The sequence below is a fragment of the Anomaloglossus baeobatrachus genome, unplaced genomic scaffold (genome assembly GCF_048569485.1).
Source record: "Anomaloglossus baeobatrachus isolate aAnoBae1 unplaced genomic scaffold, aAnoBae1.hap1 Scaffold_213, whole genome shotgun sequence".
In the NCBI taxonomy this organism is placed as follows: domain Eukaryota; kingdom Metazoa; phylum Chordata; class Amphibia; order Anura; family Aromobatidae; genus Anomaloglossus; species Anomaloglossus baeobatrachus.
In genome coordinates, this window is record NW_027441983.1 from 235,600 (window position 1) to 256,775 (window position 21,176).

Here is a 21,176-nt window from a genome sequence, read left to right on the forward strand (position 1 = left end):
CTCTCTGCTTCCACTCCAAATAAAGTTACCTGTTGTTACCTGAACGTCAAATACTAAGAATGGGCGGCCTATGAAAGAATTAGTACTTTCATTAAGTATACTAAACCGGCTAATTGGGAATAGACAAACTGTAAAAAGCCCTCTGAGAAAGCCCCTCTCTAACCTTTGTTAGTAAGCTTTTCTGTAGCCTGCCTGTTGATGTATTTTCGGTTTGAACAGTGCACAACATGAAGAGACGGAACACTGGCGGCTTGTCACAATGCCCCCCGATGACATCACAATAGCGCTGCTGCCTAGAAAACAAGCTGCGCAGAAGAAGTTGTTCTTTGGGTGGGAGGGTGGGCTAGTGGAAGGAGGGGGCAATCTCTTTTTTTCCCGGGTGGTAGGGGGATGACAGGAGAAGGGAAGCGGGTGGTGAGAAAGGTACAGAGGGCAGGGTTTGGGGGCTGGGAAGGAAAGGGAAAAGATTAGGGTTTGGGGATGATGAAAGGGCTTTCTACGGGTAAGGATGGCAAAGGGTGGCAGTGACGGAAAGTCAGGCAACCTGTCCTGTCCGTCTTTTTGTATCGTGAATTGGAAAGACTGCAAGGGGGAGGGGAGTTGCTTGCGCCCTAAAGGAGGAGTTATTCAGATTCATTGCAGTGGGCGGCGGCTGCAAAACGCACCATTCTTCTTGTTTTTGCTCTGCAAAGCAGCCTTTTCAAGGGTTGGCTTGGGTGACAAAATGTCTTGTGTAGGCGTGGGTTTGTCTCCCTCTCGCTCTCTCTCCCTAAGATGTGTCCGGCATAGGCCAGGGTGCCACTCGAGGCCCAAACCAATTCTGGTTATCGCTTCTCGGCCTTTTGGCTAAGATCAAGTGTAGTATCGTTCGAAAAGGTGGTTTAAGGCTCCGGCCACCTTAGTACAATGATGCAATGCACACTGGAAGGTTGCGCTTGTTAGTACTTTGGGAGGATAGTATATCCATCTAGAGGAAACCATGGCCCTACCAGGATCGAGGCTATTAGACTGAGTAAGTGTGGGGGTTATGGTGCAATGTGCCCCAGGAATGGACACCCTGGAGGGAGTCTGAACTTGCTAGGTTGGGACCCTGGTAAGCCTCAGACTCTGTCGCACGCCGCGCCTTGCCTATTCATATTTTCCAAGCATATTGCCCTATCCCGGCCTTCTGGCTAAGAAGGGAAATTTTTATAATCCCGGTCGGAGGTCCGGTCAGCTTTGGGCTGAGAAACCAACACCCGGTTGGAGGTCCGGGTCAGCTTTGGCTGAGAAACCAACACCCGGTTGGAGGTCCGGTTAGCCTTGGGCTGAGAAACCAACACCCGGTTGGAGGTCCGGTCAGCCTTGGGCTGAGAAACCAACACCCGGTTGGAGGTCTGGTCAGCCTTGGGCTGAGAAACCAACACCGGTTGACGGTCCGGGCAGTCTCGGCTGCGAAACCAACGACTAGTAGCTCCCTACTCCACTTGGGTAAGATGCCTCGGTGGACGCTGGGAGCAACAACAAGGCTCAACCAGGCTTCGGCTTGGGGGAGCACCGAAGATCCCTGACCCTCGCTGTGGCCTTCTGGCTCGGAGGGACGGGGTTGATTTTTGGGGATCCTCTTCTCACGGAGGGGTCCACACGAATCCTAGCCTTTGCACTGTTTTTGGTGTGACTTCGGTCATGCATTTTTGCGGTGCTTTGGAAAGCTTCATTAAATCAAAATCTGTTCTTATCAGTTTAATATCTGATACGTCCCCTATCTGGGGACCATATATTAAATGGATTTTTAGAACAGGGAGATGGAAAAAGAGCTTGCTCTGTCCACTCCACGCATTGACCTGGTATTGCAGTACCTCCAGGAACGGTGCACCCCTTCTTAACCCAGTTTCCAAAAGCAGAACTCGATTCACCTGATTCATATTAGCCCGATTAGCGAATTGAAATGAATTTTTATCTAACACACTTTTTACTTGCTTTATTCATCCAAATAGCAAACTCATCACCACTCAACTTCACCAACTCTGCTATGTCCCGTGCAGTATCTTGTTGTCAGTCTAATCTAGATCATGTGTAATTGAATGGAATAGATCCCTTTTGGACAAAGTGGAGTCAGATGCTGCAGTGACCACAGGTGTGAGAGGATCTACAATTGGCATCTGGTGTTATCTCTCTGCTTCCACTCCAAATAAAGTTACCTGTTGTTACCTGAACGTCAAATACTAAGAATGGGCGGCCTATGAAAGAATTAGTACTTTCATTAAGTATACTAAACCGGCTAATTGGGAATAGACAAACTGTAAAAAGCCCTCTGAGAAAGCCCCTCTCTAACCTTTGTTAGTAAGCTTTTCTGTAGCCTGCCTGTTGATGTATTTTCGGTTTGAACAGTGCACAACATGAAGAGACGGAACACTGGCGGCTTGTCACAATGCCCCCCGATGACATCACAATAGCGCTGCTGCCTAGAAAACAAGCTGCGCAGAAGAAGTTGTTCTTTGGGTGGGAGGGTGGGCTAGTGGAAGGAGGGGGCAATCTCTTTTTTTCCCGGGTGGTAGGGGGATGACAGGAGAAGGGAAGCGGGTGGTGAGAAAGGTACAGAGGGCAGGGTTTGGGGGCTGGGAAGGAAAGGGAAAAGATTAGGGTTTGGGGATGATGAAAGGGCTTTCTACGGGTAAGGATGGCAAAGGGTGGCAGTGACGGAAAGTCAGGCAACCTGTCCTGTCCGTCTTTTTGTATCGTGAATTGGAAAGACTGCAAGGGGGAGGGGAGTTGCTTGCGCCCTAAAGGAGGAGTTATTCAGATTCATTGCAGTGGGCGGCGGCTGCAAAACGCACCATTCTTCTTGTTTTTGCTCTGCAAAGCAGCCTTTTCAAGGGTTGGCTTGGGTGACAAAATGTCTTGTGTAGGCGTGGGTTTGTCTCCCTCTCGCTCTCTCTCCCTAAGATGTGTCCGGCATAGGCCAGGGTGCCACTCGAGGCCCAAACCAATTCTGGTTATCGCTTCTCGGCCTTTTGGCTAAGATCAAGTGTAGTATCTGTTCTTATCAGTTTAATATCTGATACGTCCCCTATCTGGGGACCATATATTAAATGGATTTTTAGAACAGGGAGATGGAAAAAGAGCTTGCTCTGTCCACTCCACGCATTGACCTGGTATTGCAGTACCTCCAGGAACGGTGCACCCCTTCTTAACCCAGTTTCCAAAAGCAGAACTCGATTCACCTGATTCATATTAGCCCGATTAGCGAATTGAAATGAATTTTTATCTAACACACTTTTTACTTGCTTTATTCATCCAAATAGCAAACTCATCACCACTCAACTTCACCAACTCTGCTATGTCCCGTGCAGTATCTTGTTGTCAGTCTAATCTAGATCATGTGTAATTGAATGGAATAGATCCCTTTTGGACAAAGTGGAGTCAGATGCTGCAGTGACCACAGGTGTGAGAGGATCTACAATTGGCATCTGGTGTTATCTCTCTGCTTCCACTCCAAATAAAGTTACCTGTTGTTACCTGAACGTCAAATACTAAGAATGGGCGGTCTATGAAAGAATTAGTACTTTCATTAAGTATACTAAACCGGCTAATTGGGAATAGACAAACTGTAAAAAGCCCTCTGAGAAAGCCCCTCTCTAACCTTTGTTAGTAAGCTTTTCTGTAGCCTGCCTGTTGATGTATTTTCGGTTTGAACAGTGCACAACATGAAGAGACGGAACACTGGCGGCTTGTCACAATGCCCCCCGATGACATCACAATAGCGCTGCTGCCTAGAAAACAAGCTGCGCAGAAGAAGTTGTTCTTTGGGTGGGAGGGTGGGCTAGTGGAAGGAGGGGGCAATCTCTTTTTTTCCCGGGTGGTAGGGGGATGACAGGAGAAGGGAAGCGGGTGGTGAGAAAGGTACAGAGGGCAGGGTTTGGGGGCTGGGAAGGAAAGGGAAAAGATTAGGGTTTGGGGATGATGAAAGGGCTTTCTACGGGTAAGGATGGCAAAGGGTGGCAGTGACGGAAAGTCAGGCAACCTGTCCTGTCCGTCTTTTTGTATCGTGAATTGGAAAGACTGCAAGGGGGAGGGGAGTTGCTTGCGCCCTAAAGGAGGAGTTATTCAGATTCATTGCAGTGGGCGGCGGCTGCAAAACGCACCATTCTTCTTGTTTTTGCTCTGCAAAGCAGCCTTTTCAAGGGTTGGCTTGGGTGACAAAATGTCTTGTGTAGGCGTGGGTTTGTCTCCCTCTCGCTCTCTCTCCCTAAGATGTGTCCGGCATAGGCCAGGGTGCCACTCGAGGCCCAAACCAATTCTGGTTATCGCTTCTCGGCCTTTTGGCTAAGATCAAGTGTAGTATCTGTTCTTATCAGTTTAATATCTGATACGTCCCCTATCTGGGGACCAGATATTAAATGGATTTTTAGAACAGGGAGATGGAAAAAGAGCTTGCTCTGTCCACTCCACGCATTGACCTGGTATTGCAGTACCTCCAGGAACGGTGCACCCCTTCTTAACCCAGTTTCCAAAAGCAGAACTCGATTCACCTGATTCATATTAGCCCGATTAGCGAATTGAAATGAATTTTTATCTAACACACTTTTTACTTGCTTTATTCATCCAAATAGCAAACTCATCACCACTCAACTTCACCAACTCTGCTATGTCCCGTGCAGTATCTTGTTGTCAGTCTAATCTAGATCATGTGTAATTGAATGGAATAGATCCCTTTTGGACAAAGTGGAGTCAGATGCTGCAGTGACCACAGGTGTGAGAGGATCTACAATTGGCATCTGGTGTTATCTCTCTGCTTCCACTCCAAATAAAGTTACCTGTTGTTACCTGAACGTCAAATACTAAGAATGGGCGGCCTATGAAAGAATTAGTACTTTCATTAAGTATACTAAACCGGCTAATTGGGAATAGACAAACTGTAAAAAGCCCTCTGAGAAAGCCCCTCTCTAACCTTTGTTAGTAAGCTTTTCTGTAGCCTGCCTGTTGATGTATTTTCGGTTTGAACAGTGCACAACATGAAGAGACGGAACACTGGCGGCTTGTCACAATGCCCCCCGATGACATCACAATAGCGCTGCTGCCTAGAAAACAAGCTGCGCAGAAGAAGTTGTTCTTTGGGTGGGAGGGTGGGCTAGTGGAAGGAGGGGGCAATCTCTTTTTTTCCCGGGTGGTAGGGGGATGACAGGAGAAGGGAAGCGGGTGGTGAGAAAGGTACAGAGGGCAGGGTTTGGGGGCTGGGAAGGAAAGGGAAAAGATTAGGGTTTGGGGATGATGAAAGGGCTTTCTACGGGTAAGGATGGCAAAGGGTGGCAGTGACGGAAAGTCAGGCAACCTGTCCTGTCCGTCTTTTTGTATCGTGAATTGGAAAGACTGCAAGGGGGAGGGGAGTTGCTTGCGCCCTAAAGGAGGAGTTATTCAGATTCATTGCAGTGGGCGGCGGCTGCAAAACGCACCATTCTTCTTGTTTTTGCTCTGCAAAGCAGCCTTTTCAAGGGTTGGCTTGGGTGACAAAATGTCTTGTGTAGGCGTGGGTTTGTCTCCCTCTCGCTCTCTCTCCCTAAGATGTGTCCGGCATAGGCCAGGGTGCCACTCGAGGCCCAAACCAATTCTGGTTATCGCTTCTCGGCCTTTTGGCTAAGATCAAGTGTAGTATCTGTTCTTATCAGTTTAATATCTGATACGTCCCCTATCTGGGGACCATATATTAAATGGATTTTTAGAACAGGGAGATGGAAAAAGAGCTTGCTCTGTCCACTCCACGCATTGACCTGGTATTGCAGTACCTCCAGGAACGGTGCACCCCTTCTTAACCCAGTTTCCAAAAGCAGAACTCGATTCACCTGATTCATATTAGCCCGATTAGCGAATTGAAATGAATTTTTATCTAACACACTTTTTACTTGCTTTATTCATCCAAATAGCAAACTCATCACCACTCAACTTCACCAACTCTGCTATGTCCCGTGCAGTATCTTGTTGTCAGTCTAATCTAGATCATGTGTAATTGAATGGAATAGATCCCTTTTGGACAAAGTGGAGTCAGATGCTGCAGTGACCACAGGTGTGAGAGGATCTACAATTGGCATCTGGTGTTATCTCTCTGCTTCCACTCCAAATAAAGTTACCTGTTGTTACCTGAACGTCAAATACTAAGAATGGGCGGCCTATGAAAGAATTAGTACTTTCATTAAGTATACTAAACCGGCTAATTGGGAATAGACAAACTGTAAAAAGCCCTCTGAGAAAGCCCCTCTCTAACCTTTGTTAGTAAGCTTTTCTGTAGCCTGCCTGTTGATGTATTTTCGGTTTGAACAGTGCACAACATGAAGAGACGGAACACTGGCGGCTTGTCACAATGCCCCCCGATGACATCACAATAGCGCTGCTGCCTAGAAAACAAGCTGCGCAGAAGAAGTTGTTCTTTGGGTGGAAGGAGGGGGCAATCTCTTTTTTTCCCGGGTGGTAGGGGGATGACAGGAGAAGGGAAGCGGGTGGTGAGAAAGGTACAGAGGGCAGGGTTTGGGGGCTGGGAAGGAAAGGGAAAAGATTAGGGTTTGGGGATGATGAAAGGGCTTTCTACGGGTAAGGATGGCAAAGGGTGGCAGTGACGGAAAGTCAGGCAACCTGTCCTGTCCGTCTTTTTGTATCGTGAATTGGAAAGACTGCAAGGGGGAGGGGAGTTGCTTGCGCCCTAAAGGAGGAGTTATTCAGATTCATTGCAGTGGGCGGCGGCTGCAAAACGCACCATTCTTCTTGTTTTTGCTCTGCAAAGCAGCCTTTTCAGGGGTTGGCTTGGGTGACAAAATGTCTTGTGTAGGCGTGGGTTTGTCTCCCTCTCGCTCTCTCTCCCTAAGATGTGTCCGGCATAGGCCAGGGTGCCACTCGAGGCCCAAACCAATTCTGGTTATCGCTTCTCGGCCTTTTGGCTAAGATCAAGTGTAGTATCTGTTCTTATCAGTTTAATATCTGATACGTCCCCTATCTGGGGACCATATATTAAATGGATTTTTAGAACAGGGAGATGGAAAAAGAGCTTGCTCTGTCCACTCCACGCATTGACCTGGTATTGCAGTACCTCCAGGAACGGTGCACCCCTTCTTAACCCAGTTTCCAAAAGCAGAACTCGATTCACCTGATTCATATTAGCCCGATTAGCGAATTGAAATGAATTTTTATCTAACACACTTTTTACTTGCTTTATTCATCCAAATAGCAAACTCATCACCACTCAACTTCACCAACTCTGCTATGTCCCGTGCAGTATCTTGTTGTCAGTCTAATCTAGATCATGTGTAATTGAATGGAATAGATCCCTTTTGGACAAAGTGGAGTCAGATGCTGCAGTGACCACAGGTGTGAGAGGATCTACAATTGGCATCTGGTGTTATCTCTCTGCTTCCACTCCAAATAAAGTTACCTGTTGTTACCTGAACGTCAAATACTAAGAATGGGCGGCCTATGAAAGAATTAGTACTTTCATTAAGTATACTAAACCGGCTAATTGGGAATAGACAAACTGTAAAAAGCCCTCTGAGAAAGCCCCTCTCTAACCTTTGTTAGTAAGCTTTTCTGTAGCCTGCCTGTTGATGTATTTTCGGTTTGAACAGTGCACAACATGAAGAGACGGAACACTGGCGGCTTGTCACAATGCCCCCCGATGACATCACAATAGCGCTGCTGCCTAGAAAACAAGCTGCGCAGAAGAAGTTGTTCTTTGGGTGGGAGGGTGGGCTAGTGGAAGGAGGGGGCAATCTCTTTTTTTCCCGGGTGGTAGGGGGATGACAGGAGAAGGGAAGCGGGTGGTGAGAAAGGTACAGAGGGCAGGGTTTGGGGGCTGGGAAGGAAAGGGAAAAGATTAGGGTTTGGGGATGATGAAAGGGCTTTCTACGGGTAAGGATGGCAAAGGGTGGCAGTGACGGAAAGTCAGGCAACCTGTCCTGTCCGTCTTTTTGTATCGTGAATTGGAAAGACTGCAAGGGGGAGGGGAGTTGCTTGCGCCCTAAAGGAGGAGTTATTCAGATTCATTGCAGTGGGCGGCGGCTGCAAAACGCACCATTCTTCTTGTTTTTGCTCTGCAAAGCAGCCTTTTCAAGGGTTGGCTTGGGTGACAAAATGTCTTGTGTAGGCGTGGGTTTGTCTCCCTCTCGCTCTCTCTCCCTAAGATGTGTCCGGCATAGGCCAGGGTGCCACTCGAGGCCCAAACCAATTCTGGTTATCGCTTCTCGGCCTTTTGGCTAAGATCAAGTGTAGTATCTGTTCTTATCAGTTTAATATCTGATACGTCCCCTATCTGGGGACCATATATTAAATGGATTTTTAGAACAGGGAGATGGAAAAAGAGCTTGCTCTGTCCACTCCACGCATTGACCTGGTATTGCAGTACCTCCAGGAACGGTGCACCCCTTCTTAACCCAGTTTCCAAAAGCAGAACTCGATTCACCTGATTCATATTAGCCCGATTAGCGAATTGAAATGAATTTTTATCTAACACACTTTTTACTTGCTTTATTCATCCAAATAGCAAACTCATCACCACTCAACTTCACCAACTCTGCTATGTCCCGTGCAGTGTCTTGTTGTCAGTCTAATCTAGATCATGTGTAATTGAATGGAATAGATCCCTTTTGGACAAAGTGGAGTCAGATGCTGCAGTGACCACAGGTGTGAGAGGATCTACAATTGGCATCTGGTGTTATCTCTCTGCTTCCACTCCAAATAAAGTTACCTGTTGTTACCTGAACGTCAAATACTAAGAATGGGCGGCCTATGAAAGAATTAGTACTTTCATTAAGTATACTAAACCGGCTAATTGGGAATAGACAAACTGTAAAAAGCCCTCTGAGAAAGCCCCTCTCTAACCTTTGTTAGTAAGCTTTTCTGTAGCCTGCCTGTTGATGTATTTTCGGTTTGAACAGTGCACAACATGAAGAGACGGAACACTGGCGGCTTGTCACAATGCCCCCCGATGACATCACAATAGCGCTGCTGCCTAGAAAACAAGCTGCGCAGAAGAAGTTGTTCTTTGGGTGGGAGGGTGGGCTAGTGGAAGGAGGGGGCAATCTCTTTTTTTCCCGGGTGGTAGGGGGATGACAGGAGAAGGGAAGCGGGTGGTGAGAAAGGTACAGAGGGCAGGGTTTGGGGGCTGGGAAGGAAAGGGAAAAGATTAGGGTTTGGGGATGATGAAAGGGCTTTCTACGGGTAAGGATGGCAAAGGGTGGCAGTGACGGAAAGTCAGGCAACCTGTCCTGTCCGTCTTTTTGTATCGTGAATTGGAAAGACTGCAAGGGGGAGGGGAGTTGCTTGCGCCCTAAAGGAGGAGTTATTCAGATTCATTGCAGTGGGCGGCGGCTGCAAAACGCACCATTCTTCTTGTTTTTGCTCTGCAAAGCAGCCTTTTCAAGGGTTGGCTTGGGTGACAAAATGTCTTGTGTAGGCGTGGGTTTGTCTCCCTCTCGCTCTCTCTCCCTAAGATGTGTCCGGCATAGGCCAGGGTGCCACTCGAGGCCCAAACCAATTCTGGTTATCGCTTCTCGGCCTTTTGGCTAAGATCAAGTGTAGTATCTGTTCTTATCAGTTTAATATCTGATACGTCCCCTATCTGGGGACCATATATTAAATGGATTTTTAGAACAGGGAGATGGAAAAAGAGCTTGCTCTGTCCACTCCACGCATTGACCTGGTATTGCAGTACCTCCAGGAACGGTGCACCCCTTCTTAACCCAGTTTCCAAAAGCAGAACTCGATTCACCTGATTCATATTAGCCCGATTAGCGAATTGAAATGAATTTTTATCTAACACACTTTTTACTTGCTTTATTCATCCAAATAGCAAACTCATCACCACTCAACTTCACCAACTCTGCTATGTCCCGTGCAGTATCTTGTTGTCAGTCTAATCTAGATCATGTGTAATTGAATGGAATAGATCCCTTTTGGACAAAGTGGAGTCAGATGCTGCAGTGACCACAGGTGTGAGAGGATCTACAATTGGCATCTGGTGTTATCTCTCTGCTTCCACTCCAAATAAAGTTACCTGTTGTTACCTGAACGTCAAATACTAAGAATGGGCGGCCTATGAAAGAATTAGTACTTTCATTAAGTATACTAAACCGGCTAATTGGGAATAGACAAACTGTAAAAAGCCCTCTGAGAAAGCCCCTCTCTAACCTTTGTTAGTAAGCTTTTCTGTAGCCTGCCTGTTGATGTATTTTCGGTTTGAACAGTGCACAACATGAAGAGACGGAACACTGGCGGCTTGTCACAATGCCCCCCGATGACATCACAATAGCGCTGCTGCCTAGAAAACAAGCTGCGCAGAAGAAGTTGTTCTTTGGGTGGGAGGGTGGGCTAGTGGAAGGAGGGGGCAATCTCTTTTTTTCCCGGGTGGTAGGGGGATGACAGGAGAAGGGAAGCGGGTGGTGAGAAAGGTACAGAGGGCAGGGTTTGGGGGCTGGGAAGGAAAGGGAAAAGATTAGGGTTTGGGGATGATGAAAGGGCTTTCTACGGGTAAGGATGGCAAAGGGTGGCAGTGACGGAAAGTCAGGCAACCTGTCCTGTCCGTCTTTTTGTATCGTGAATTGGAAAGACTGCAAGGGGGAGGGGAGTTGCTTGCGCCCTAAAGGAGGAGTTATTCAGATTCATTGCAGTGGGCGGCGGCTGCAAAACGCACCATTCTTCTTGTTTTTGCTCTGCAAAGCAGCCTTTTCAAGGGTTGGCTTGGGTGACAAAATGTCTTGTGTAGGCGTGGGTTTGTCTCCCTCTCGCTCTCTCTCCCTAAGATGTGTCCGGCATAGGCCAGGGTGCCACTCGAGGCCCAAACCAATTCTGGTTATCGCTTCTCGGCCTTTTGGCTAAGATCAAGTGTAGTATCTGTTCTTATCAGTTTAATATCTGATACGTCCCCTATCTGGGGACCATATATTAAATGGATTTTTAGAACAGGGAGATGGAAAAAGAGCTTGCTCTGTCCACTCCACGCATTGACCTGGTATTGCAGTACCTCCAGGAACGGTGCACCCCTTCTTAACCCAGTTTCCAAAAGCAGAACTCGATTCACCTGATTCATATTAGCCCGATTAGCGAATTGAAATGAATTTTTATCTAACACACTTTTTACTTGCTTTATTCATCCAAATAGCAAACTCATCACCACTCAACTTCACCAACTCTGCTATGTCCCGTGCAGTATCTTGTTGTCAGTCTAATCTAGATCATGTGTAATTGAATGGAATAGATCCCTTTTGGACAAAGTGGAGTCAGATGCTGCAGTGACCACAGGTGTGAGAGGATCTACAATTGGCATCTGGTGTTATCTCTCTGCTTCCACTCCAAATAAAGTTACCTGTTGTTACCTGAACGTCAAATACTAAGAATGGGCGGCCTATGAAAGAATTAGTACTTTCATTAAGTATACTAAACCGGCTAATTGGGAATAGACAAACTGTAAAAAGCCCTCTGAGAAAGCCCCTCTCTAACCTTTGTTAGTAAGCTTTTCTGTAGCCTGCCTGTTGATGTATTTTCGGTTTGAACAGTGCACAACATGAAGAGACGGAACACTGGCGGCTTGTCACAATGCCCCCCGATGACATCACAATAGCGCTGCTGCCTAGAAAACAAGCTGCGCAGAAGAAGTTGTTCTTTGGGTGGGAGGGTGGGCTAGTGGAAGGAGGGGGCAATCTCTTTTTTTCCCGGGTGGTAGGGGGATGACAGGAGAAGGGAAGCGGGTGGTGAGAAAGGTACAGAGGGCAGGGTTTGGGGGCTGGGAAGGAAAGGGAAAAGATTAGGGTTTGGGGATGATGAAAGGGCTTTCTACGGGTAAGGATGGCAAAGGGTGGCAGTGACGGAAAGTCAGGCAACCTGTCCTGTCCGTCTTTTTGTATCGTGAATTGGAAAGACTGCAAGGGGGAGGGGAGTTGCTTGCGCCCTAAAGGAGGAGTTATTCAGATTCATTGCAGTGGGCGGCGGCTGCAAAACGCACCATTCTTCTTGTTTTTGCTCTGCAAAGCAGCCTTTTCAAGGGTTGGCTTGGGTGACAAAATGTCTTGTGTAGGCGTGGGTTTGTCTCCCTCTCGCTCTCTCTCCCTAAGATGTGTCCGGCATAGGCCAGGGTGCCACTCGAGGCCCAAACCAATTCTGGTTATCGCTTCTCGGCCTTTTGGCTAAGATCAAGTGTAGTATCTGTTCTTATCAGTTTAATATCTGATACGTCCCCTATCTGGGGACCATATATTAAATGGATTTTTAGAACAGGGAGATGGAAAAAGAGCTTGCTCTGTCCACTCCACGCATTGACCTGGTATTGCAGTACCTCCAGGAACGGTGCACCCCTTCTTAACCCAGTTTCCAAAAGCAGAACTCGATTCACCTGATTCATATTAGCCCGATTAGCGAATTGAAATGAATTTTTATCTAACACACTTTTTACTTGCTTTATTCATCCAAATAGCAAACTCATCACCACTCAACTTCACCAACTCTGCTATGTCCCGTGCAGTATCTTGTTGTCAGTCTAATCTAGATCATGTGTAATTGAATGGAATAGATCCCTTTTGGACAAAGTGGAGTCAGATGCTGCAGTGACCACAGGTGTGAGAGGATCTACAATTGGCATCTGGTGTTATCTCTCTGCTTCCACTCCAAATAAAGTTACCTGTTGTTACCTGAACGTCAAATACTAAGAATGGGCGGCCTATGAAAGAATTAGTACTTTCATTAAGTATACTAAACCGGCTAATTGGGAATAGACAAACTGTAAAAAGCCCTCTGAGAAAGCCCCTCTCTAACCTTTGTTAGTAAGCTTTTCTGTAGCCTGCCTGTTGATGTATTTTCGGTTTGAACAGTGCACAACATGAAGAGACGGAACACTGGCGGCTTGTCACAATGCCCCCCGATGACATCACAATAGCGCTGCTGCCTAGAAAACAAGCTGCGCAGAAGAAGTTGTTCTTTGGGTGGGAGGGTGGGCTAGTGGAAGGAGGGGGCAATCTCTTTTTTTCCCGGGTGGTAGGGGGATGACAGGAGAAGGGAAGCGGGTGGTGAGAAAGGTACAGAGGGCAGGGTTTGGGGGCTGGGAAGGAAAGGGAAAAGATTAGGGTTTGGGGATGATGAAAGGGCTTTCTACGGGTAAGGATGGCAAAGGGTGGCAGTGACGGAAAGTCAGGCAACCTGTCCTGTCCGTCTTTTTGTATCGTGAATTGGAAAGACTGCAAGGGGGAGGGGAGTTGCTTGCGCCCTAAAGGAGGAGTTATTCAGATTCATTGCAGTGGGCGGCGGCTGCAAAACGCACCATTCTTCTTGTTTTTGCTCTGCAAAGCAGCCTTTTCAAGGGTTGGCTTGGGTGACAAAATGTCTTGTGTAGGCGTGGGTTTGTCTCCCTCTCGCTCTCTCTCCCTAAGATGTGTCCGGCATAGGCCAGGGTGCCACTCGAGGCCCAAACCAATTCTGGTTATCGCTTCTCGGCCTTTTGGCTAAGATCAAGTGTAGTATCTGTTCTTATCAGTTTAATATCTGATACGTCCCCTATCTGGGGACCATATATTAAATGGATTTTTAGAACAGGGAGATGGAAAAAGAGCTTGCTCTGTCCACTCCACGCATTGACCTGGTATTGCAGTACCTCCAGGAACGGTGCACCCCTTCTTAACCCAGTTTCCAAAAGCAGAACTCGATTCACCTGATTCATATTAGCCCGATTAGCGAATTGAAATGAATTTTTATCTAACACACTTTTTACTTGCTTTATTCATCCAAATAGCAAACTCATCACCACTCAACTTCACCAACTCTGCTATGTCCCGTGCAGTATCTTGTTGTCAGTCTAATCTAGATCATGTGTAATTGAATGGAATAGATCCCTTTTGGACAAAGTGGAGTCAGATGCTGCAGTGACCACAGGTGTGAGAGGATCTACAATTGGCATCTGGTGTTATCTCTCTGCTTCCACTCCAAATAAAGTTACCTGTTGTTACCTGAACGTCAAATACTAAGAATGGGCGGCCTATGAAAGAATTAGTACTTTCATTAAGTATACTAAACCGGCTAATTGGGAATAGACAAACTGTAAAAAGCCCTCTGAGAAAGCCCCTCTCTAACCTTTGTTAGTAAGCTTTTCTGTAGCCTGCCTGTTGATGTATTTTCGGTTTGAACAGTGCACAACATGAAGAGACGGAACACTGGCGGCTTGTCACAATGCCCCCCGATGACATCACAATAGCGCTGCTGCCTAGAAAACAAGCTGCGCAGAAGAAGTTGTTCTTTGGGTGGGAGGGTGGGCTAGTGGAAGGAGGGGGCAATCTCTTTTTTTCCCGGGTGGTAGGGGGATGACAGGAGAAGGGAAGCGGGTGGTGAGAAAGGTACAGAGGGCAGGGTTTGGGGGCTGGGAAGGAAAGGGAAAAGATTAGGGTTTGGGGATGATGAAAGGGCTTTCTACGGGTAAGGATGGCAAAGGGTGGCAGTGACGGAAAGTCAGGCAACCTGTCCTGTCCGTCTTTTTGTATCGTGAATTGGAAAGACTGCAAGGGGGAGGGGAGTTGCTTGCGCCCTAAAGGAGGAGTTATTCAGATTCATTGCAGTGGGCGGCGGCTGCAAAACGCACCATTCTTCTTGTTTTTGCTCTGCAAAGCAGCCTTTTCAAGGGTTGGCTTGGGTGACAAAATGTCTTGTGTAGGCGTGGGTTTGTCTCCCTCTCGCTCTCTCTCCCTAAGATGTGTCCGGCATAGGCCAGGGTGCCACTCGAGGCCCAAACCAATTCTGGTTATCGCTTCTCGGCCTTTTGGCTAAGATCAAGTGTAGTATCTGTTCTTATCAGTTTAATATCTGATACGTCCCCTATCTGGGGACCATATATTAAATGGATTTTTAGAACAGGGAGATGGAAAAAGAGCTTGCTCTGTCCACTCCACGCATTGACCTGGTATTGCAGTACCTCCAGGAACGGTGCACCCCTTCTTAACCCAGTTTCCAAAAGCAGAACTCGATTCACCTGATTCATATTAGCCCGATTAGCGAATTGAAATGAATTTTTATCTAACACACTTTTTACTTGCTTTATTCATCCAAATAGCAAACTCATCACCACTCAACTTCACCAACTCTGCTATGTCCCGTGCAGTATCTTGTTGTCAGTCTAATCTAGATCATGTGTAATTGAATGGAATAGATCCCTTTTGGACAAAGTGGAGTCAGATGCTGCAGTGACCACAGGTGTGAGAGGATCTACAATTGGCATCTGGTGTTATCTCTCTGCTTCCACTCCAAATAAAGTTACCTGTTGTTACCTGAACGTCAAATACTAAGAATGGGCGGCCTATGAAAGAATTAGTACTTTCATTAAGTATACTAAACCGGCTAATTGGGAATAGACAAACTGTAAAAAGCCCTCTGAGAAAGCCCCTCTCTAACCTTTGTTAGTAAGCTTTTCTGTAGCCTGCCTGTTGATGTATTTTCGGTTTGAACAGTGCACAACATGAAGAGACGGAACACTGGCGGCTTGTCACAATGCCCCCCGATGACATCACAATAGCGCTGCTGCCTAGAAAACAAGCTGCGCAGAAGAAGTTGTTCTTTGGGTGGGAGGGTGGGCTAGTGGAAGGAGGGGGCAATCTCTTTTTTTCCCGGGTGGTAGGGGGATGACAGGAGAAGGGAAGCGGGTGGTGAGAAAGGTACAGAGGGCAGGGTTTGGGGGCTGGGAAGGAAAGGGAAAAGATTAGGGTTTGGGGATGATGAAAGGGCTTTCTACGGGTAAGGATGGCAAAGGGTGGCAGTGACGGAAAGTCAGGCAACCTGTCCTGTCCGTCTTTTTGTATCGTGAATTGGAAAGACTGCAAGGGGGAGGGGAGTTGCTTGCGCCCTAAAGGAGGAGTTATTCAGATTCATTGCAGTGGGCGGCGGCTGCAAAACGCACCATTCTTCTTGTTTTTGCTCTGCAAAGCAGCCTTTTCAAGGGTTGGCTTGGGTGACAAAATGTCTTGTGTAGGCGTGGGTTTGTCTCCCTCTCGCTCTCTCTCCCTAAGATGTGTCCGGCATAGGCCAGGGTGCCACTCGAGGCCCAAACCAATTCTGGTTATCGCTTCTCGGCCTTTTGGCTAAGATCAAGTGTAGTATCTGTTCTTATCAGTTTAATATCTGATACGTCCCCTATCTGGGGACCATATATTAAATGGATTTTTAGAACAGGGAGATGGAAAAAGAGCTTGCTCTGTCCACTCCACGCATTGACCTGGTATTGCAGTACCTCCAGGAACGGTGCACCCCTTCTTAACCCAGTTTCCAAAAGCAGAACTCGATTCACCTGATTCATATTAGCCCGATTAGCGAATTGAAATGAATTTTTATCTAACACACTTTTTACTTGCTTTATTCATCCAAATAGCAAACTCATCACCACTCAACTTCACCAACTCTGCTATGTCCCATGCAGTATCTTGTTGTCAGTCTAATCTAGATCATGTGTAATTGAATGGAATAGATCCCTTTTGGACAAAGTGGAGTCAGATGCTGCAGTGACCACAGGTGTGAGAGGATCTACAATTGGCATCTGGTGTTATCTCTCTGCTTCCACTCCAAATAAAGTTACCTGTTGTTACCTGAACGTCAAATACTAAGAATGGGCGGCCTATGAAAGAATTAGTACTTTCATTAAGTATACTAAACCGGCTAATTGGGAATAGACAAACTGTAAAAAGCCCTCTGAGAAAGCCCCTCTCTAACCTTTGTTAGTAAGCTTTTCTGTAGCCTGCCTGTTGATGTATTTTCGGTTTGAACAGTGCACAACATGAAGAGACGGAACACTGGCGGCTTGTCACAATGCCCCCCGATGACATCACAATAGCGCTGCTGCCTAGAAAACAAGCTGCGCAGAAGAAGTTGTTCTTTGGGTGGGAGGGTGGGCTAGTGGAAGGAGGGGGCAATCTCTTTTTTTCCCGGGTGGTAGGGGGATGACAGGAGAAGGGAAGCGGGTGGTGAGAAAGGTACAGAGGGCAGGGTTTGGGGGCTGGGAAGGAAAGGGAAAAGATTAGGGTTTGGGGATGATGAAAGGGCTTTCTACGGGTAAGGATGGCAAAGGGTGGCAGTGACGGAAAGTCAGGCAACCTGTCCTGTCCGTCTTTTTGTATCGTGAATTGGAAAGACTGCAAGGGGGAGGGGAGTTGCTTGCGCCCTAAAGGAGGAGTTATTCAGATTCATTGCAGTGGGCGGCGGCTGCAAAACGCACCATTCTTCTTGTTTTTGCTCTGCAAAGCAGCCTTTTCAAGGGTTGGCTTGGGTGACAAAATGTCTTGTGTAGGCGTGGGTTTGTCTCCCTCTCGCTCTCTCTCCCTAAGATGTGTCCGGCATAGGCCAGGGTGCCACTCGAGGCCCAAACCAATTCTGGTTATCGCTTCTCGGCCTTTTGGCTAAGATCAAGTGTAGTATCTGTTCTTATCAGTTTAATATCTGATACGTCCCCTATCTGGGGACCATATATTAAATGGATTTTTAGAACAGGGAGATGGAAAAAGAGCTTGCTCTGTCCACTCCACGCATTGACCTGGTATTGCAGTACCTCCAGGAACGGTGCACCCCTTCTTAACCCAGTTTCCAAAAGCAGAACTCGATTCACCTGATTCATATTAGCCCGATTAGCGAATTGAAATGAATTTTTATCTAACACACTTTTTACTTGCTTTATTCATCCAAATAGCAAACTCATCACCACTCAACTTCACCAACTCTGCTATGTCCCGTGCAGTATCTTGTTGTCAGTCTAATCTAGATCATGTGTAATTGAATGGAATAGATCCCTTTTGGACAAAGTGGAGTCAGATGCTGCAGTGACCACAGGTGTGAGAGGATCTACAATTGGCATCTGGTGTTATCTCTCTGCTTCCACTCCAAATAAAGTTACCTGTTGTTACCTGAACGTCAAATACTAAGAATGGGCGGCCTATGAAAGAATTAGTACTTTCATTAAGTATACTAAACCGGCTAATTGGGAATAGACAAACTGTAAAAAGCCCTCTGAGAAAGCCCCTCTCTAACCTTTGTTAGTAAGCTTTTCTGTAGCCTGCCTGTTGATGTATTTTCGGTTTGAACAGTGCACAACATGAAGAGACGGAACACTGGCGGCTTGTCACAATGCCCCCCGATGACATCACAATAGCGCTGCTGCCTAGAAAACAAGCTGCGCAGAAGAAGTTGTTCTTTGGGTGGGAGGGTGGGCTAGTGGAAGGAGGGGGCAATCTCTTTTTTTCCCGGGTGGTAGGGGGATGACAGGAGAAGGGAAGCGGGTGGTGAGAAAGGTACAGAGGGCAGGGTTTGGGGGCTGGGAAGGAAAGGGAAAAGATTAGGGTTTGGGGATGATGAAAGGGCTTTCTACGGGTAAGGATGGCAAAGGGTGGCAGTGACGGAAAGTCAGGCAACCTGTCCTGTCCGTCTTTTTGTATCGTGAATTGGAAAGACTGCAAGGGGGAGGGGAGTTGCTTGCGCCCTAAAGGAGGAGTTATTCAGATTCATTGCAGTGGGCGGCGGCTGCAAAACGCACCATTCTTCTTGTTTTTGCTCTGCAAAGCAGCCTTTTCAAGGGTTGGCTTGGGTGACAAAATGTCTTGTGTAGGCGTGGGTTTGTCTCCCTCTCGCTCTCTCTCCCTAAGATGTGTCCGGCATAGGCCAGGGTGCCACTCGAGGCCCAAACCAATTCTGGTTATCGCTTCTCGGCCTTTTGGCTAAGATCAAGTGTAGTATCTGTTCTTATCAGTTTAATATCTGATACGTCCCCTATCTGGGGACCATATATTAAATGGATTTTTAGAACAGGGAGATGGAAAAAGAGCTTGCTCTGTCCACTCCACGCATTGACCTGGTATTGCAGTACCTCCAGGAACGGTGCACCCCTTCTTAACCCAGTTTCCAAAAGCAGAACTCGATTCACCTGATTCATATTAGCCCGATTAGCGAATTGAAATGAATTTTTATCTAACACACTTTTTACTTGCTTTATTCATCCAAATAGCAAACTCATCACCACTCAACTTCACCAACTCTGCTATGTCCCGTGCAGTATCTTGTTGTCAGTCTAATCTAGATCATGTGTAATTGAATGGAATAGATCCCTTTTGGACAAAGTGGAGTCAGATGCTGCAGTGACCACAGGTGTGAGAGGATCTACAATTGGCATCTGGTGTTATCTCTCTGCTTCCACTCCAAATAAAGTTACCTGTTGTTACCTGAACGTCAAATATTAAGAATGGGCGGCCTATGAAAGAATTAGTACTTTCATTAAGTATACTAAACCGGCTAATTGGGAATAGACAAACTGTAAAAAGCCCTCTGAGAAAGCCCCTCTCTAACCTTTGTTAGTAAGCTTTTCTGTAGCCTGCCTGTTGATGTATTTTCGGTTTGAACAGTGCACAACATGAAGAGACGGAACACTGGCGGCTTGTCACAATGCCCCCCGATGACATCACAATAGCGCTGCTGCCTAGAAAACAAGCTGCGCAGAAGAAGTTGTTCTTTGGGTGGGAGGGTGGGCTAGTGGAAGGAGGGGGCAATCTCTTTTTTTCCCGGGTGGTAGGGGGATGACAGGAGAAGGGAAGCGGGTGGTGAGAAAGGTACAGAGGGCAGGGTTTGGGGGCTGGGAAGGAAAGGGAAAAGATTAGGGTTTGGGGATGATGAAAGGGCTTTCTACGGGTAAGGATGGCAAAGGGTGGCAGTGACGGAAAGTCAGGCAACCTGTCCTGTCCGTCTTTTTGTATCGTGAATTGGAAAGACTGCAAGGGGGAGGGGAGTTGCTTGCGCCCTAAAGGAGGAGTTATTCAGATTCATTGCAGTGGGCGGCGGCTGCAAAACGCACCATTCTTCTTGTTTTTGCTCTGCAAAGCAGCCTTTTCAAGGGTTGGCTTGGGTGACAAAATGTCTTGTGTAGGCGTGGGTTTGTCTCCCTCTCGCTCTCTCTCCCTAAGATGTGTCCGGCATAGGCCAGGGTGCCACTCGAGGCCCAAACCAATTCTGGTTATCGCTTCTCGGCCTTTTGGCTAAGATCAAGTGTAGTATCTGTTCTTATCAGTTTAATATCTGATACGTCCCCTATCTGGGGACCATATATTAAATGGATTTTTAGAACAGGGAGATGGAAAAAGAGCTTGCTCTGTCCACTCCACGCATTGACCTGGTATTGCAGTACCTCCAGGAACGGTGCACCCCTTCTTAACCCAGTTTCCAAAAGCAGAACTCGATTCACCTGATTCATATTAGCCCGATTAGCGAATTGAAATGAATTTTTATCTAACACACTTTTTACTTGCTTTATTCATCCAAATAGCAAACTCATCACCACTCAACTTCACCAACTCTGCTATGTCCCGTGCAGTATCTTGTTGTCAGTCTAATCTAGATCATGTGTAATTGAATGGAATAGATCCCTTTTGGACAAAGTGGAGTCAGATGCTGCAGTGACCACAGGTGTGAGAGGATCTACAATTGGCATCTGGTGTTATCTCTCTGCTTCCACTCCAAATAAAGTTACCTGTTGTTACCTGAACGTCAAATACTAAGAATGGGCGGCCTATGAAAGAATTAGTACTTTCATTAAGTATACTAAACCGGCTAATTGGGAATAGACAAACTGTAAAAAGCCCTCTGAGAAAGCCCCTCTCTAACCTTTGTTAGTAAGCTTTTCTGTAGCCTGCCTGTTGATGTATTTTCGGTTTGAACAGTGCACAACATGAAGAGACGGAACACTGGCGGCTTGTCACAATGCCCCCCGATGACATCACAATAGCGCTGCTGCCTAGAAAACAAGCTGCGCAGAAGAAGTTGTTCTTTGGGTGGGAGGGTGGGCTAGTGGAAGGAGGGGGCAATCTCTTTTTTTCCCGGGTGGTAGGGGGATGACAGGAGAAGGGAAGCGGGTGGTGAGAAAGGTACAGAGGGCAGGGTTTGGGGGCTGAGAAGGAAAGGGAAAAGATTAGGGTTTGGGGATGATGAAAGGGCTTTCTACGGGTAAGGATGGCAAAGGGTGGCAGTGACGGAAAGTCAGGCAACCTGTCCTGTCCGTCTTTTTGTATCGTGAATTGGAAAGACTGCAAGGGGGAGGGGAGTTGCTTGCGCCCTAAAGGAGGAGTTATTCAGATTCATTGCAGTGGGCGGCGGCTGCAAAACGCACCATTCTTCTTGTTTTTGCTCTGCAAAGCAGCCTTTTCAAGGGTTGGCTTGGGTGACAAAATGTC

The 21,176-nt window shown here is 47.1% G+C and overlaps 15 non-coding genes and 1 pseudogene across 15 annotated transcripts; all 16 read left to right on the forward strand.

Annotated features, from left to right (window-relative positions):
- The first annotated feature begins 826 nt into the window (after positions 1 to 826).
- Positions 827 to 968, forward strand: LOC142261368 (U2 spliceosomal RNA; annotated as a pseudogene).
- Positions 969 to 1,665: 697 nt separating this feature from the next.
- LOC142261333 (U2 spliceosomal RNA) lies at positions 1,666 to 1,860 on the forward strand. The gene has a single exon (XR_012729064.1). It is a non-coding gene; the product is annotated as a U2 spliceosomal RNA (small nuclear RNA).
- Positions 1,861 to 2,977: 1,117 nt separating this feature from the next.
- LOC142261137 (U2 spliceosomal RNA) lies at positions 2,978 to 3,168 on the forward strand. Its single transcript, XR_012728890.1, has one exon. It is a non-coding gene; the product is annotated as a U2 spliceosomal RNA (small nuclear RNA).
- A 1,117-nt stretch (positions 3,169 to 4,285) lies between these two features.
- LOC142261282 (U2 spliceosomal RNA) lies at positions 4,286 to 4,476 on the forward strand. Its single transcript, XR_012729021.1, has one exon. It is a non-coding gene; the product is annotated as a U2 spliceosomal RNA (small nuclear RNA).
- Positions 4,477 to 5,593: 1,117 nt separating this feature from the next.
- Positions 5,594 to 5,784, forward strand: LOC142261138 (U2 spliceosomal RNA). The gene has a single exon (XR_012728891.1). It is a non-coding gene; the product is annotated as a U2 spliceosomal RNA (small nuclear RNA).
- Positions 5,785 to 6,885: 1,101 nt separating this feature from the next.
- Positions 6,886 to 7,076, forward strand: LOC142261139 (U2 spliceosomal RNA). Its single transcript, XR_012728892.1, has one exon. It is a non-coding gene; the product is annotated as a U2 spliceosomal RNA (small nuclear RNA).
- A 1,117-nt stretch (positions 7,077 to 8,193) lies between these two features.
- Positions 8,194 to 8,384, forward strand: LOC142261140 (U2 spliceosomal RNA). Its single transcript, XR_012728893.1, has one exon. It is a non-coding gene; the product is annotated as a U2 spliceosomal RNA (small nuclear RNA).
- Positions 8,385 to 9,501: 1,117 nt separating this feature from the next.
- On the forward strand, positions 9,502 to 9,692 carry LOC142261141 (U2 spliceosomal RNA). Its single transcript, XR_012728894.1, has one exon. It is a non-coding gene; the product is annotated as a U2 spliceosomal RNA (small nuclear RNA).
- Positions 9,693 to 10,809: 1,117 nt separating this feature from the next.
- LOC142261142 (U2 spliceosomal RNA) lies at positions 10,810 to 11,000 on the forward strand. Its single transcript, XR_012728895.1, has one exon. It is a non-coding gene; the product is annotated as a U2 spliceosomal RNA (small nuclear RNA).
- A 1,117-nt stretch (positions 11,001 to 12,117) lies between these two features.
- LOC142261144 (U2 spliceosomal RNA) lies at positions 12,118 to 12,308 on the forward strand. Its single transcript, XR_012728896.1, has one exon. It is a non-coding gene; the product is annotated as a U2 spliceosomal RNA (small nuclear RNA).
- Positions 12,309 to 13,425: 1,117 nt separating this feature from the next.
- Positions 13,426 to 13,616, forward strand: LOC142261146 (U2 spliceosomal RNA). The gene has a single exon (XR_012728898.1). It is a non-coding gene; the product is annotated as a U2 spliceosomal RNA (small nuclear RNA).
- A 1,117-nt stretch (positions 13,617 to 14,733) lies between these two features.
- On the forward strand, positions 14,734 to 14,924 carry LOC142261147 (U2 spliceosomal RNA). Its single transcript, XR_012728899.1, has one exon. It is a non-coding gene; the product is annotated as a U2 spliceosomal RNA (small nuclear RNA).
- Positions 14,925 to 16,041: 1,117 nt separating this feature from the next.
- Positions 16,042 to 16,232, forward strand: LOC142261148 (U2 spliceosomal RNA). The gene has a single exon (XR_012728900.1). It is a non-coding gene; the product is annotated as a U2 spliceosomal RNA (small nuclear RNA).
- Positions 16,233 to 17,349: 1,117 nt separating this feature from the next.
- LOC142261149 (U2 spliceosomal RNA) lies at positions 17,350 to 17,540 on the forward strand. Its single transcript, XR_012728901.1, has one exon. It is a non-coding gene; the product is annotated as a U2 spliceosomal RNA (small nuclear RNA).
- A 1,117-nt stretch (positions 17,541 to 18,657) lies between these two features.
- On the forward strand, positions 18,658 to 18,848 carry LOC142261150 (U2 spliceosomal RNA). Its single transcript, XR_012728902.1, has one exon. It is a non-coding gene; the product is annotated as a U2 spliceosomal RNA (small nuclear RNA).
- Positions 18,849 to 19,965: 1,117 nt separating this feature from the next.
- Positions 19,966 to 20,156, forward strand: LOC142261151 (U2 spliceosomal RNA). Its single transcript, XR_012728903.1, has one exon. It is a non-coding gene; the product is annotated as a U2 spliceosomal RNA (small nuclear RNA).
- Positions 20,157 to 21,176: the final 1,020 nt, after the last annotated feature.